Source organism: Nannobrachium achirus (assembly GCF_963921795.1).
Source record: "Nannobrachium achirus genome assembly, chromosome: 22".
NCBI classification, from domain to species: domain Eukaryota; kingdom Metazoa; phylum Chordata; class Actinopteri; order Myctophiformes; family Myctophidae; genus Nannobrachium; species Nannobrachium achirus.
The window spans coordinates 17,493,738-17,509,859 of record NC_137829.1 but is presented as its reverse complement, the minus strand read 5'-3'; positions in this window follow the sequence as shown (position 1 = coordinate 17,509,859).

Sequence of the window (16,122 nt, the reverse complement as noted above, 5' to 3'; positions counted from 1 at the left end):
TGGAAGAGCCGGGAGGCCACTAAGTGCATGAAGGTGACCTTTGAAAATAAAACACTTGGCAGGAGTAGGAGGAGAGGGATACAGGGGGGGATATGGAGGAGGTTGGTTGTGTAGGGGGACAAATTAAGCTGCCCACACAAGCTCTCTTCCTCTTGTGTTTTCACACACGGCCTCTTTTTGGGTGGGAGGCAGCCAGACAGACAGACGGACAAACAGCCAGCAGTAGTGCAAGGTAACCTTTCTCTAATTGATGTTGTTTGTGAGCCAAACCCACCAGGCGGCCATTGGAAAGGAGTCAAGAATGGCCTCAGCCCCAGCAGGGGAGTGGTGGTGGTGTGGTGTGGTGTGGTGTGGTGTGGTATGGTATGGTATAGCAGTGGTTCTCACCTTTTCAGGCCGCGACCCCCAAAATAACCATATTTTAACTGTGGACCCCCCCACCCTGACGCCTTGCGTTGTGAGCTTGTAGATCGGCTAGTTTCACAATTTCTGTCTCTAATATTTGACAATTTAGACAACTTTCGGCATGCATGGGGAATACGATAGACACCAGGATACTGTACTTCTCATCCCTCTCCAAACGCACAGCATTTCTCTTAGATGAACATCTTTTTACAACATTTTGGAACATGCTTTTACAAAAAAAAGTAATTCACCATGACTTGCATTAACTTTTTGACGGATTCAGCAGAGAGAGGCACAGTTCACATTAAGAAATTAATGTCCCCCAAGGCCCCAAAATTACCAGGCCTGCCACTGATAATTTCTATAATTATGGCAGACTTTTCATTTTCAGAGTCTTTATTGATTGAATGTAATGAACTTATTTTATTGCTAATGATTTCCACTTTTCCACTTTTTAGATACTGTACATCCACCTCATTGATTGCACTGAGTGCACTTTTCGACCCGTTCGGGCTCTTTCTCCCCGCCTATGGGATGAACCAGAGGTGAGCTTTTCCTCTGAGAACCGAGTTGGTTCCGAGCGGTAAAACTTGGTTCGGAAGGGGAACCACAAAATGCTTGGTTCCTCTGGTTCAATCTGGCTTAATTTGGTGGTAACGCAAGCCGGTTCGCGGACGGTTCGCAAGAACGAACCAATGTTCCAAGAAAGTTGAATGGCACTGGTTCTTGAACCAGGGTTCTTTTGGTGGAAAAGGCCCCTGAGAGTGAACCTTGCCCTGCTGTGCTGCCTGGCCAGTCACGGCAGCTGTCCATGGTGCTGATCAAGCTTTTAGAAGGAGCGCTGTCCAGGGTGCTGAAACCACAGGCTAGGGCTGCAACTAATCATTATCTTCTTAGCAATTATAATTTTTTGATTAATCTAATAACCGAGCATAGTGTGTGTGTGTGTGTGTGTGTGTGTGTGTGTGTGTGTGTGTGTGTGTGTGTGTGTGTGTGTGTGTGTGTGTGTGTGTACAGTATGTATATGATAATTTATATCTCACAAAAGTGAGTACACCCCTCTCATTTCTACAAATATGTAATTATATCTTTTCATGGGATGCCACTGAAGAAATGACACTTAGATACAATGTAAAGTGTCAGTGTAGCGTGATTATGGATCCAACTGGGAAAGATGGATGGAAACGGCAAAGAGCGATCGTTTTCAGTTATTGTCCACGACATTGCAAGCGGCGCGAAGGCTAGCGGACCTTGGTCCAGGGCCGGCCGCGCGAGTTACGAAGCCGTGGTGAATGCAATCGTTATATTTATGCCCAGGCCGTAAGGCCTGGGCAAGCGCACGATAAACGCCATGATAATTGGGTTTTGGTGCACCTCGCGCGGTCCAAGTGACTACAACGGAGCGCTCCCTACGTCCGGTTCAGCCAATCACAAGCTTCAAAAATGAGTCCGGGGCGTGGTTATCCATCTTTCCCAGTTGGACCCATAATCACGCGTCAGTGTACAGCTTAGATAACAGTGTAATCTTTATTGCCCCCTCAAAACAACTCAACATACAGCCGTTAATGTCTAAACCGCTGGCAACAAAAGTGAGTACACCCCTTAGTGAAATTGTCCAAATTGGGCCCAAGCGTCAATATTTTTTGAGGCTACCATTACTTTCAAGCACTGCCTTAACCCTCTTGGGCATGCAGTTCGCCAGAGCTTCACAGGTTGCCACTGGAACGTGGAACCCTCTCCCACTCCTCCATGACAACATCACATAGCAGGTGGATGTTAGAGTCCTTGCGCTCCTCCACCTTCCGTTTGAGGATGCCTCACAGATGCTCAATAGGCTTTAGGTCTGGGGACATGCTTGGCCAGTCCATCACCTTTACCCTCAGCTTCTTTAGCAAGGCAGTGGTCGTCTTGGAGGTGTGTTTGGGTCCGTTATCATGTTGGAATACTGCATTGCGGCCCAGTTTCCGAAGGGAAGGGATCATGCTCTGCTTCAGTATGTCACAGTACATGTTGCCATTCATGGTTCCCTCAATGTACTGTAGCGTCCCAGTGCCAGCAGCACTCATACAGCCCCAGACCATGACACTCCCACCACCATGCTTGACCGTAGGCTAGAAACACTTTTTGTACTGAGATGGTGTCCAGCGTGTGTGGCAGCAACCTACTCTTTTTATGTTGAATTGGGCAGAGATTCAGGTCCCCAATGGCAGTAATATGTTGACCACATATCGTTGTTGTCGGGCAGAAACCTCTGAAACTTTGTAGTAATTTTAGGGCTGGGATGCGATTAAAATCTTTAATGGTAAATGGTAAATGGTGCATTTATATAGCGCTTTTAATCCAAAGCGCTTTACATAGATTGTGCATTACATTCACCCATTCAAACACACATTCATACACCGGTGGCGGAGGAAGCCATGCAAGGCACCAACCTACTCACCGGAGGCAATTAGGGGTTCAGAGTCTTGCCCAAGGACCCTTCGACATTAACTCAGGGGGAGCCCGGATTCGAACTGGGAACCCTTCGGGATTTATACCCTTCGTGCTCTAATACCAGTTTCTCTACCCCTGAGCTACCCCTGAGCTATGCCTAATTGCGTACAGGCTCTGTGATTAATTAATCGCAATTAATCGCACATCGATATTTGACCTGAGAAGCATTTTTTTCAAATAAAACACATTTTGTTGTACGAGTGAATCAACGAGTGAGTTTTTTAAATCTAAATTTTGCATCCACTGGGCCAAGCAAAGCGCTCTGATCGGCTACTTCTACATTTGCGTTTGTTGTCTCTTCTTGGTTGGTGCATCGCTATGATCGCTATGCCCGAAACTGTAGGTTCTGTGGTGCAAAAACGAAGTGCGATTAAAATGTGTTAACTTTTTTTAATCACGTTAATTTTCTGTAATTAATTAATCGCAATTAATCAGTTAAAGTCTCAGCCCTAATTAATTTATTTTGTAAATTAACGCCTTACTTGATCATTCTACAGCGTCACACAAAAGCATCAAAGTCTGCTAGGTCTGCTACTTATTGTATTTTTTTACAACTTTTACAACTTACTTATTCAATGAAAACTGGCTGAGCTCCAGCGCCTTGTTTTCACTTAAATTAAATCTGGCAGCTACCCAGTGCAACAACAGTATATTCCGTTGAGCATATTTGGGAGTTTTTTGCATTGCACAAGACTGGTGGTAGAGAACAATGCCCATGATCTTTCATAACCAGATCTTTACGTGTGCCAGATTCTCATCTGGTCTAGAGATTTGAATGAAAAACATCTATCACTCCCATGATAGTAGTTGTGGTTCTGAGCTTTTGTTCATTGTTGAGCACTATTTATCATTTAGTACATAGCATGTCAGGCAGAAACCTTGTATCTCCAACCTTGTATCTCCCAACCCCTTAAATAAAATCTTGACAACCAAACTGCTATTCAAAAGTAGCAAACACAGCAGATCTACAATTTACAAAGCTCGTATTATGGGTATTAATTAGCTATTCAAATAATTATAATAATAAGAGCTTGTGAACCAAATCAGTGATTCTCAACCCTTTCTGGATTAGGAGCACTTGAAAATCATTAAAGTGTTTGCATTTTCAGAGCATGATTCTTTTAATGATAAATGATAAACACAATCAATCACTTGTGTTGCAGCTTAGATCAACTGTCCCAACATTTATTATTTATTGTTATCAGATATCACTATATGAAAACAAATGTTTCAAGGATTGAAAGAGAACTAATATTTTTTTCTTTATTTTTTTCCGTCCGTCAGTCAGTCAGTCAGTCAGTCTGTCTGTCCGTCACATCACATCACGTCACGTCACGTCACGTCACGTCATTATAGTTATATTATTTGTGGGTCACTGTCCTAAAAAAATAATAATAATCGATCCACGTTTTTCTTTCATTCTTTTTTTTTCTTCATTGTATGAAAAATATCATTTTTGGACAGCCACTAGGTAAGGGATAATGTCTGGCTGAGCGGTCGCTATCGAGAAATAAAAGTCCCGACAGGCCGAAGGTATTTTTATTTCTCGATAACGACCACTCAGCCAGACGTTATCTCGCTTATTACAAGGCATGAAAGTAACAATTTGACTCAAAACTAAAAACAAAACAGTATTTCCTTGTTTACAGTAGTGAAAGCATTCCACAAGTGCTGCACTGGGCGTCCCCCCAGCGCAACACGGTCGGACGCCTTGGAAAACAAGGAAGTGTTTGTCAAATAATAAAAACATTCTTGAGAGCAACGTTTAGTTGTAAATGACACTGTGTGTTTGTTTACATGGCTGTCATGTTGGATACGGATACGGCATGAAATTCACGCAGTGCAGAGAAAAACACAATGCGAGGGGAAAAATACAATTAAGCCTCTAAACCTGGAATCAATGTTGATGAAATGATCCTTTATCTGTCTGAGTGCTAATGATCTGTGACAAGCGCGTGCGTGCGTGCGTGCGTGCGTGCGTGCGTGCGTGCGTGCGTGCGTGCGTGCGTGTGTGTGTGTGTGCGATTATTCAAAGGTAATCGCTTGTGCTTAGAACTGGTACCAAAACAATGTGTGTGGATGTGTGAGACTGACACAGAAACGAGGGAAGAGTGTGTGTGTGTGTGTGTGTGTGTGTGTGTGTGTGTGTGTGTGTGTGTGTGTGTGTGTGTGTGTGTGTGTGTGTGTGTGTGTGTGTTTACAGTACATGTGCAAGCTTTCATGTGAATCAGAGCAAGGGCACATGGGTGGTGTTAGAGCATGTGTGTTTGTTTGCTCATGTACTGTGTGTGTAGGTGTGTGCATAATGGTGCGTGGGTGGGTGCACCTCACACTGTGCACTCCCCAGCCAGAGGCCAGATGTGTTCTGCTGTAGCAATCAGGAGCAGATCAATGGAGGGGGTCTATTTAGATGCAGAGTGCATCGTTGTCACACCGATGTCTGTGCAGGTGTAATATCTCCACTGTCGGGGTGGAAACCTCTTATCTCCATAGTATAACCTTTTCCTCTATTATAATTATTATTATTATTATAATCTTTTTGTTTGTAAATGTGTAAACATATTCAGGCCTAGAATTGTAGATCTGCTATTTTTGAAAAATCTTGTTCTTTTTTTCTTTGAATATATTTTTTTAAAAGCAAAAAAATTTGTAACTCAAATATTTGCTTTCTGTGTGGTCCCTGGCTGGAACAACTTATTTTGAGATGGGGGGTCTCCAGCCAAATACATGTAATTTTGGGGGTCCTTAATGAAAAAGTTTGAGAACCACTGATTTAGAAGAAGGATTTAGAAGACATTTATAGAATCGGGTCAACAATATTCAAACACTTGCACAAATGTTCACGATAAAAAAAAAATAGCAGTAGTTAAAGATAAAAATAATGGCTAAAGTGGTTAAAATCTAAAGTTACACAGATTTGCGTTCAGACCCAAATGGCTTAACACTGTATTTTTTTTTTAAATACACTTTTTTAACACTGTATTTATATCTACAGCGTCACCCAAAAGTGCCAAGACTCAAAAGTGTACTAGATCTGTAAGCTCGTTGCGCCACATTAACAAGCTTGTCGATCTCCTACTTTTTGCTGCTTTTGAATTTGAATGCTGAAAAGTAAACAGTTTGGGACATATGAGGTTTGCACCCGACGAAGACGATATGCTCTCTCTCTCTCTCACACACAGCCCCCTTGATTATAGTGTTTTGCTGGAGGTGAGGCATTGGTTTTTTGGGGACGTGGTGTGGGTGGTCCAGACTGCTAGGTAAAGTGTTTTGCAACACGGAGAGCCTGTAATGTTCCCTGTTGATTACCTAGCCTGATTCCTAAGTCCCCCGGTTTGATAGGCATACAATACACGGACGCCCATTTTGATAGGATTCTATCTTCCAATCCACACACAACTTTTGGTCATTTTATCGTCTACTCAGGCTTTTGTGAACACCCTGGACAGTTTTTAATTTGCTTGATTCAATATTTAGATATTTGATATTCATTTTATCAAACCCATTGTAACTTCAAACTCCATTTTAAACTTTCCATTTTAGATTCATCAAAAACACCGTCTTTTTTTCCGTCATACTACCCTCCTAATACGTGAGCTGGCTGTGTTTTTTCTTTTTTTCGATAACTTTTTTCTTTTATCAAATATGACCATTCCTTGCTGTGACGTCATTAATAGGTATGGAGCTCGAAACAAGAGCCTGCTAAAAACTTGATTTATTGAGTACCCGTTATCAATAAGCTTGATATCGAGAACATAGTCATGTTTAAACATGACATCATGTTTAAACAATCAAGACATTCCAGTACTATTCATAAATACATTTAACACTTATTGCACATTTATTAGTGATATTTATTGATAATATGTTTTACTTTTGTCAATTGTCATCTTCATAGATGGTGGTCAGCCACAAACTCAGTCACAACAGCCCAATAAAAAAATACCAGTTCTGTTTGTCGTCTCACTTTTTTTTTTTCTTTTTTCCACACAATATTAGAAAACGCTCAATAGTGGGCTCGATAAAAGCCTGGCTCAATAAGCAGGATCGATAAGGTGCTCATTATCAATAAAAATTAACAAGCTCCATCCCAAGTCATTAATTAGCAAAATAACATAGCAATCAAATGGATCTTACCCCTTCTAAATCAGTAGTTCTCACACTTATTTTTTTTTTTCTAAAATTAATGTTCAAAAATATTAGATCCGAAGCTTGCAGGACGGCATGCACAAGCTTGTATATCTGCTATTTTTGAAAGGCCAAGGCTAAAATGTTCAATGACACAGATGCTTTGCCGTAAGGCTTAATGTAACAAAAGTTGAATTACTCTTTCTTTATACATACTGCAAGTGTCCCATTTCACAAACATATCCCATCTCAAAATATTTTGTTCCAAGGACCCCCAGGAGCAAAGATGTCTTTAAAAAGGATATATAGCCTATTCAGAGATGCAAGATTTCAAGATGTTTCAATATATCCATGTATATCTATTATTTTTGAATAGCCAAAGAATAAAATAAACTTTGAGAACCAATATCGTCGTTGTTGGGTGGAAACCTCGTATGTCCAAAACCGTTTGTTTTTATCATTTAAAAAAAATGAACTAAACTAGTGAAAACAGCCGATCTACAAGCACACAACGCCTCGCACCGCCTGTGAGCCGCCATCTTGGAATGGACCCGTAAGGGTTCATTTGTTTCCATGCGTTTACTCTCAGAGTCACTGTCTCCTTAGAGGCTTTTTGTTACATTTGAACGCTCACTCAGTGTTACGAACCCATAAGGATCCATTTGGTTCCTTACTATCTACATTTAGATGTAGATAGAAAACCCTCAAGGACCCCTGGGGGTCCCCGGATACCACATTGAGGAGGACAACTAACCCTGGCATCACCCAGCAAGCACTAGAGAAGGATGGGATCACAGAGCAGTCGCCAGATTGCATTCTGCCATCATGTTTACCGTGAAATGAAATGCAAAGATGTATGTTCTACTTTTCAGCACCGCGAGAACATTTCAATCGCCCCGTATGGTATGCCGGCATGTTGTAAGCGTAGCGAGGCATGTTGTTTTCTTAGCATCCCCTCCTCTGAGATATGTGCGCCGGCATCTCACCAGAGGAGGGGTCGGAGCACAGCAGCAGCAATTACCGTCTGTGTTAGTGTTATTTGCATGTTTGTGTGAGAGTGTGAGACTCGGGCAGAAAAACAGACAGGGAGAAAAAAAAAAGAAAAAAAGTGTGCTCCGAGCAAGAAATACATTCACAGCAGGATTTGCAACCGTGGTGTCAGAATTGCCCTTTTTCCAAAGCGAGCTAACCAACGGAGAATCTCCTCCATGTCGGGCGGAAACCTCATAATGTACAAAACTGTTACTTTTCAGGAAATGGAAAAAAAAAATAACCTACTGTGTGTTGCAATGGATCCAATGTGGCTCTGGTTAATAATTTTAAATCTGTACAATATTTTATTCTAAAATAAACAATAACGTAACATTTGCTCATCTAAAAGCTCACAGCGTGTCGCTTCACAACGCGTTGTGGGCTTGTACAAATGTGCCATTTCAAAACTTCACACGTCCTGCCATTGGCAAGACAATATAGATTCTCAGGGGATTTACAGAACATTGAGCTTGTAGATCAGCTATTTGTATGACCTTCTCTGACTTCGAGGTTTAAATCTACCTATGAAGGTGGATTCTGCTTTTCAATAGGAATGGTGTGGTTTCTTGCTATTTGCGAGTTTCTGTAAAAATATCCGTATTGATTGTCCATAAATATTAGAAAGGCAAAACAGGTAAAGAAACCTGTGGAAAAAATGCATTAGCAGGACATTTTCAGGAAAAGAGCATTAAATACTGAAGAGTTGAAACGGCGCATACATAGATGAGCCATTTTATCTACTTTTGTGCTATTTATTGTACAACAGTAAGACATTAATTTACAAAAAAACAAAAAGCCTAAAAGGTTGAAATATGGAGATAAAAGGTTTCCGCCACGGCAGTGACGATGATATGTGATGTTGGGAGAGGGGGCGGGAGGCCATGGGGACGCGCCACACATACACAAGCCACAGGGGAGAATGTCCACCTCCCAAGGCGACGTTAAATTGTCTGGAATAGCTCCGTGATAACGCAGAGCATCGACCACCTGCCCCGGCTGCTCCGCTACCTTTTGTTCAAAGGGTAATTTAGCGTTAAGAGCGGCCATGCTTTTACAACCCCCACGTGGTTTGTGGACACTGGGCTCCCTTTTATTTCCCCCAGCAGGAACCCTGCAAGGTCAGCCGCAAGGTCGCCGCTTTGGTCGGAAGCACCGCTGCGAGCCTTCACGGCGATCTTTGACTCCAAAATGGCCAAACAGCCGTTGGCTTGCTGAGCCCCGGTGGCGATGGCTCCACAGCGGGAAATCCTGCGGAATGAAATCCCAGAGTGTTGATTTAACCCGGACAGACGGGGGGAGTGGACCCTTGCGGGTTCATGGGTTAGTTAAACGAACGCTCTGGGTTTTAGTGTGTGTGTGTGTGTGTGTGTGTGTGTGTGTGTGTGTGTGTGTGTGTGTGTGTGTGTGTGTGTGTGTGTGTGTGTGTGTGTGTGTGTGTGTGTGTGTGTGTGTGTGTGTGTGTGTGTGTGTGTGTGTCGTGTGTGTCGTGTGTGTGTGAGCGAGCGTTGGGGTGCCACTGACATTGTTGCTGTGTGCCAGCTGGATCGCGGTTGTTGTTGCTTGAATCTGGCATATGGCAGTGTTTCCAGTTGACATACTGGGCTTAGAACAGAGGGCAGCGCTTTGGTGGCTGTTAAGAAGGTCAAAATGCCACATCACCGAGAAAGAAAGAACGAGGGAGAAAGACGGATCATGTCCCGGGGAAGTAAAATCCCCGCGGTTGTGCAGTCTCATTACTCATGCAAAGAAAACAATAGAAAAAAGGTAAATATATTTTAGTAAGCGGTTCAAAACGCATCGCGCTCATTCTATGAATCATGCGTGGCGACAGGAACTGGGCTCCTGACCAGCACCTCCGGGCTGCTAGCGGATGGAAATGCCATCGCGGGTTCAGATCGACAGGCCCTCAACCATGTTGTGTTTGGAAGATTATTATTGGTTTTGAGTGAATTTTATTGCCCACAGTTGCTCAGTGCATAAATTACAATATTATTAGTTTGTGGGCGAAATGAAAGACAGGTTATAGGGCTGCGGTGACAGAGGACTGCCATGCAGGTGGCTCAGTGGTGTAAAGTAACCAAGTACATAAGTACTCAAGTATAACTTTGAGGTATTTGTACTTTACTTGAGTATTTCCTACTTCCAGTACTACTCCCTACTTCAACTCCACTACATCTTGGATCCAAACATTACTTTTACTCCACTACAATTATTTGAAAAGTCTAGTTACTAGTTACTTTGTTGATTTTGATTATTATCACAAAACATACATTAACTACCTCTGCCCTATACGTATACATTTTGGCCATTTAAAAATAGCCGATCTAAAGTAGATCTGCTATTTTCAAATGATTTGTATATACATTTGAAAACTTGAAATCGAACATTCTGCATAATGAGTTCTTTTACTTTTTAACTGCAATGAGGAGCCTGCGAAACTAAGACTTTCACCCACCTTTACATGTAATGTGACAATAAAGATCGATTCAGATTTTTGGTACTTTGAGTACATTTTGATGCCAATACTTTTGTACTTGTCGATGAATTTGTCCTTATATTTAGCCATAGTTTTTATTTTGTTTTCGTCAGTGAGAGAAGGTAGTAGAATTCATCATAGTTTTAGTCCACAAAATCACCACTTTCCTTAACCCATGAAGAAGATCACTACAATCATTACGTAACGTGATGCCATGTCGTGCTACTATAAGAGTGAAATTCAGCCATGTATGAGAGCGATACAGATTAGAAGAGAGGGAGAGAACGTTTTGTTTACGTCTGCTGAACTGTACTTCTTTGCAGAGAGAATACAGTAAAGTTTTGAGCAGAACCTTTTACAGTGTCGTCTGTGTCGACCTGAGTCTATTCTGCACCCACACCCACGTCGCTTACACCAGTGGTTCTCAACCTGTGGGTCGGGAACCCCAGGGGGGTCCCCATATTATTTTGGGGGGTCCCCAGATGATTAACTTAATGTGAAACATTGTTTTCTCACTCAACAGTAAACAAATCAACAAAATGTTTAAGTGTATAGAGGGTATCTGCACATTTCTAAAGTGACAATTTAAGGACTTTTTAATACCTCTAAAATGACGAATTAAACATTGTCCAAATTGTCAAATTTTAGAGGCGTTGTGAGCATGTAGATCGGCTGTTTTCACAATAGAACCGTGTTATACAAAATGTAATGCCTCAACTCTTATTGCTTGTCAGGGTCCCCAGTTAAAATATGATTATTTTAGGGGACACGGCCTGAAAAGGTTGAAAAACACTGGCTTACACTACTGTACTTAAACAGACATAACTAATGTCCTACCAGGCCGGGTTTGGGTTTCTGATGTTTACGGCCCAATTTCCTACTGTAGTCAATTTGACTGGGTCAACAGGTCAACAAAATACATTTATGTTGTTTTTTTCCTTTAAGCATAGCTAATTATCAGCCGGCTGTATTGATTATGTGATGCATCATCTCAGCGAGGTCCCTGCAGGTCTAAATCAATCTATAGATTTCATCGACGTCCCACTGACTCACCGTAACGCTGTTAGTTTGGGACAATTAACACTAGTGACCTGCAAAAGGCCTCATTAATCTACACAACAACACTGCTATATGGAAAGCTTCGAATTTCGAAAGATCTTTTTGAGGAAATGATGGCCACAACGTTGTTTTGAAAGGTTTTAAATTGAATATATAGATAACATAATATGCATAGCTATGTTATTTTAATTCAGTATAATATAATTCTACCCGTAAGTAATAGGTATTAACCCTCGGGCTGCCGTAGTTTTGTCACAACTAATGCAGATACTACCAGTTACTACCATGTATCTTTCCTCTTGTTTTTACCTGATTTTCGGTGGAGGCGTGCGCGCGGCGGCCCTCGTTCGCGGCCGTTCAACGTCTTGTCTTTCACACGGAGAAGAAAAAATACAAACGCGGCGAGGCATGAGTTGGATATAGTCCATAGAACATGGTGCCGTCTTGACCAAACAAGCGAGGTGGGAAAACAAACAGAGAAAAAAGCCATTTTAATGTACCCAGATAAATAGATGTGAATGAGGAAGGGGAAGTCGGCAAAAGCAGCATTCGTGATGCATCATGGGATATGAAGTTTTTCCGTTAACCAGCCGCCGCCACAGAACCTGGTTACCATGGTGACCGGTTAACACGTCCATGTGTGTGATAACGTGGTCGTGGCGCTGTACACTTAAACTTTATGTTTGTTTGTTAACTGTTGAGAGAGAAAACAATCTTGCACATTAAGTTAATCATCTGGGGACCCTACACCCCCCCTGGGGGTGTAGACAGCCTTCGGTGGGGTTTCAAAGCATTCAAGCTGTTTGCGGTGCTGGTGTGAAGGAGGCCTGGATACCAATGTCTTTGTTTGCTATTGTTCTCCTGCTAGGGAGAACAGCACAAATGTCATGACTCAATCTGGACTTAATCCCGCCATAATGGATGACTCGCCTTTTGTATACAATGGCATTTGTTCTCAAGCATGTGCGTGTGCCGGCACATATATATACACACCAGTGGTGGAAAGTAACTGTACTGTACTTACTTAAGTACAATGTTGAGAGGAAGTATTTCCAATTTCTTGTGCTTTTTCTCCATTACAGAGAGCAGTGGTGGAAAACGTACTCACATTTTATACTTAATTAAAAGTATCAATACTATAATGTAGAATTACTCTGTTACAAGTAAAAGTCCGGAATTCCAAATGCACTTGAGTAAAAGTACAAAATTATTGGTATCCAAATGTACTTAATGTACCAAAAGTAAAAGTCCAAAAATGTTTGAAAATAGCAGATCTACAAGCTCACAACGCGTTGTGAGCTTGTAGATCGTCTATTTTCAAGCTGCTGCTACTCAAAGATTTGCCATTTCAGATCATGACAAGTGACAAGCCAGTGGGCCAATTACATGAGTTATATTTCGTCATTGTCGGGTGGCGACAATGTCCAAAACAATTTTAAAGATGATTTAAACTAGTGAAAACAGACGATCTACAAGCACACAACGCCTCGCGGTGCGAGGCGTTGTGTGCTTGTAGATCTGCTGTTTTCACTACTTTTGTGCGACAGCCTTGTATGATGAAGCAGGGCTTTGTTTGGGGAAAGATGTACACATTTGAAACTTGGAGATATAAGGTTTTCTGCCCGACAGTAACGATTTACTTTGTTGGCCGCCCAGCCCCCAAAATGGAACAAGGGCCGACATTTTATTTAATTTTTTTTCCTAATGGCCGGCCTGGACCGGCCGGGAATGAACCAGGCGTTCGGGAGTTGTCCCGCTTTTCCCAATGGCCAGCACGTCCCTGTATAAATATATCTGATTCAGAGAGAGAGAGCGAGACAGAGAGGCAGGCCATATCCGCTTATTATAAGCAACTTTGGTCTCCCCCCCCCCCCCCCCCCCCCCCCCCCCCCGCTTCTAGTTGTGGGTTGCGTTTTTTTGCGCTTGTTTTAAAGTGTAGTTATGAGGACTTGCTTCAAATAAATTTTTCTATTATTGTTTAAACCAGTTCTCAGATAAAAATAGGCAATATACAGTATGTTTAAAGTGCTCATGTGGCCTGCTAATCACTTCTTTTGGGGTTTTCATAGACCTGGTCGCTTATTTCTCTCGCAAAATCTGGCAAAACTGACATAGAGAGGGGAGAGAGAGCATGGAAAGCAGCAGAGAGAGAGGGGAGAGAGATCAGCAGAGTGACAGGCCTCTTGAGCGGGCGTCCCACGGCGCATTAGACACGCAGCGTGGATTTGCTTCAAACGCTCGCAGGCTGAGACTCTTTTGAAGAGGCTTACAGAGAACCAAACCAAAACAGCACAAAACACACAAACAAAATGTTTGAATGAAAATAACTCGACACGCCCCCGCACTCCCTCCCCCGCCTCACACCCACCCACACACACACACACACACACACACACGGTACATACATGCATGCCCGCATGCACCAACATACATACTGTACTTTGTATACAGGGGGCGGCAGTGGCTCAGGGGAATAGAAACTGTCATTACAACACCGAAGGGTTCCCAGTTTGATCCCCAGAGTTAGTGTCTAAGAGTCCTTGAGCAAGACTCTAGTTGCTCCCAGTGAGCAGGTTGATGCCTTGCATGGTGTCCTCTGCCCTCGTTGTATGAATGTGTGTGTGAATGGGTGAATGTAATGCACAATCTCTGTAAAGCGCCTTGGATAAAGGCCATTTACTTTTGAGATGAGGATTCTTTTATACGTTTTCCAATGTCCAATGTAGAAACTGTGTGTGCGTGCGTGCGTGCGTGCGTGCGTGCGTGCGTGCAGGAGATGTACTAGCCTGGTATGGCCAGACTAATATCACTTCATACATACATGTTAGTCTTGAACTTTGTTGTGGAAGAATCATGGTTAGCCTGGTTTCCAGGCTAGATGTACAAGTACACCTCCTGGACATGATGTGATAGTACTGTACTGTATGTCACATGGAGCCGATCCAACCCTTGATGCTGAGAGCCAAGCAGGGAGGCATCGGGTCCCATGTTTAATTTGGTATGACCCGGCCAGGAGGATTGACCATCCCTGACCTCACGGCGGACACTTTAAACCCAAGGCCACTGAGCTGTTTAAATGCCAGGGGAAAAGTAGCCTATTATTTCCGGCTTAAAATTGCAACACGTCTACACTTTCTCGCTCCCTCCCAAATGGTCATTATGTTGACGTTTTGGTCAGGTAACTTTTCTCAGAGGTCTGATCTGAACTCTTTGAAATGATGAAAAGTCTGACTAGGTATTTAAACTCAATAACATTGGGTCATCTTAGAATAGTCTTAATATTGTCAGGGAGCTGGCTTTTGCGATAGTCAGTCACTCGTATTTGATACATATTTGGAACACAGTTCTTATATGACACGTTGAGACAAGTAGGATGCGTAAACTACGTCAGACTTCAATGGTCTATGCCTTTTAATTAGCTGTATTCATCACAGGCCCACAACCCACAATTCAACAAACTATAACCTGCAAAAAGACAACAGCAGCAGCAGCAAAGCGAAGTGTCAGGTTGCCGGCCCCTCTATCACATAAACACAAAGCGAAGCGTCATGTTGCCGGCCCCTCCATCACATAAACGTCAAACGCTGAGGCTGTTGTTCTTCTTTTTTATGTGACATGACTAGGAGGAGGAAGCCACTGACCGGCCACACTTAATCTCTCTCTTCTTTTCACCCTTGGGCCCCATTAAACACAACGTGAACACCATGCGGTCTGGGGAATAGCTCAAGCCTGCAGCAGCATAGTCTGCTGTCATAATGAGCTGGAAATAGTAAAACAGGGAGAAAAAAAGGGAAAAGGAAAAAAGGCTGTAAGTGTAATGACGTTGATACATTAGCCTTTTCTTTTGTAGTGGGGAAGGGGAGACGCTCAAGGCAACAGCCGGCAAAGTTGAATGTATAACTCTTAGAATACAGGTCCATTTGGAGACATTTGTACATTCCAATAGTACATTCTAAGAGTTACAAATGGATAAATAATGCACACTGAGGATTTGACTGCGTAATGGTGCTACATGACGAAGAATTGCGATTATGCGCTCCGAGTACAATATCTCCACAGAGATGGCTTCGTATGACAGAAGCAGATTTGTTAAAAAACGAGGCATTTGTTAATCTGCCTGCCGTAGCACTACAAAGTAGAGTAGTGCAGAGGGGTAAATGTTACTTAATACAAAAATATGCCCCTACAACATGTTTATTGTTACATTATTAGGCAAATGTCAGTAATGTAAGAAGACAATATGAGCTTGATCAGTTAAAATATGAATATTTTGGGGGTCATGGTCTGAAAAGGTTGAGAACCACTGTCTTAGACCAATGTTTCCCAACCCGGGTTCCCAGGTGGGTGGGGGATCTTTTCATCTTATCTCCTTATTTTAATGTATATATAATACGTATACTGAATTATTTGATTTGATTTATACTTCTCTGTGCAAAGTCTTCTATGCCCCATCTGGTGCGCCAACAGTACAAGATGTTTTATTTTTATTTTTTTATTATTATTATTTGTCTTTTGAGACAGATTTAACT